Genomic DNA, 1,296 nt, shown 5'->3' on the forward strand with positions numbered 1-1,296 from the left:
ACACAGACAGACGTGAAAGCGAACCTCTCTGCAGCATTACAAATACGTGCTCCAAAACCCATTTTCAAGGCTCTAGAACCGCTGCCAAAGGAATCGTTCCTGCCGTGTATTCTCTGCCTCTTCGTCACAGTCAGTTGCACAGTGATATAATCTTTATTGATAGATGTTGCAGCACGTCCTCAGAACTAATAGGGTTTTTGAGGTTTTGCACTACTACGTGAACCATTTCACTTATAACTGAACCATTTTTCAGGAAGTACAATAACTCGACTTACCTGTACTTGTGTAAGTATTGCTTCTCTTTCTCAGTTTATGATTGGAAGGTTGACGTCAGTCTTAAGAGCGAATATCTGGAGTTATAATACAACTGACCGTGCATCATAGTTAACTATTACAGTTCAGTGAATCTACTGATATATAAGAGAGAAAGTCCAGGAACATATAACAGGATTAGAACCCATACAGAGTCATTCTGAGACTATTAAGAATTTCTAGTCGAAATTAGCGTGTTTGAGTGACGTTTAGAAGAGCTTGATGTTCATTAAACCCGTTTCACGAGAGAAGGGAAAGAGGGAGCGGAGAATCTAGAAAGTTCATTAGGCCGAAAGACACCGTGCGGCAAGGTACTGTACACAGCAAGGATAATGTAGAGGATATACAAACCGTCGGATATACATTTCAGTAAGTATATGCTTTGACGTATCGCTTTTTTAGAAAAATAACTAGGATTCTAATATATGGCTTATTTCGCTTTGTCTGAGCGAATATTCAGGAAAATGTTCTCGTGGCGACGGTAAATACGGTAAAAGTGTCGGTGATTTCAACTTTCACGATCGCAGCAGCACATTTATAAGAAAATCATTAGAATTACAAACATACTACCGCTGCTTCAACAAATGATTACCATTATCATTAATGCATTTTGAAAGTGTTTTTTTCTCGTGTGTTTTGCCCTGGTCCTCCGGAGACAATGACACAATGAATCATCGATTTTAAAGCTTAAAGTACCAGTAACAAAACGAGCACAACGGAATATTCGCATGTAAAGTATTTGACGTTAGATTTGCGTGACGCTGACACTCGCTGCGAAACTCTTTCTGGTGAAGCTGCCTTCGACAGGAGGGGGGGAGGGGGGAGGTCGCACGCGGCGGGGGCGAAGGCGGGAGGACGACCCATAAAAGGGGCCGCAGGCGCTGCGGAGGGACAGACGCTGCTCCTCTCGACGACGCCCGGGTGAGGCCTCGTCTGGTCACGGTTGCACATATCTGTATGCACGCACAGACAATGTATACATAC

The 1,296-nt window shown here is 43.2% G+C and overlaps 1 protein-coding gene across 2 annotated transcripts in view; it reads left to right on the top strand.

Annotated features, from left to right (window-relative positions):
* The window catches only part of LOC119586449, a 4,345-nt gene that overhangs the window by 1,423 nt on the left and 1,626 nt on the right, over positions 1–1,296 (top strand). Inside the window, exon 1 of one of the 2 annotated variants that reach the window (XM_037935182.1) lies at positions 570–681. The exons of the other annotated variant lie outside the window; for it this stretch is intronic. The gene's annotated coding sequence lies outside the window, so the exon portion shown is untranslated. Of the gene's footprint in view, positions 1–569; positions 682–1,296 lie in introns of those variants that run through there. 2 annotated transcript variants of the gene reach the window in all.

The sequence above is a fragment of the Penaeus monodon genome, chromosome 21 (assembly GCF_015228065.2).
Source record: "Penaeus monodon isolate SGIC_2016 chromosome 21, NSTDA_Pmon_1, whole genome shotgun sequence".
Classification (NCBI taxonomy): Eukaryota; Metazoa; Arthropoda; class Malacostraca; order Decapoda; family Penaeidae; genus Penaeus; species Penaeus monodon.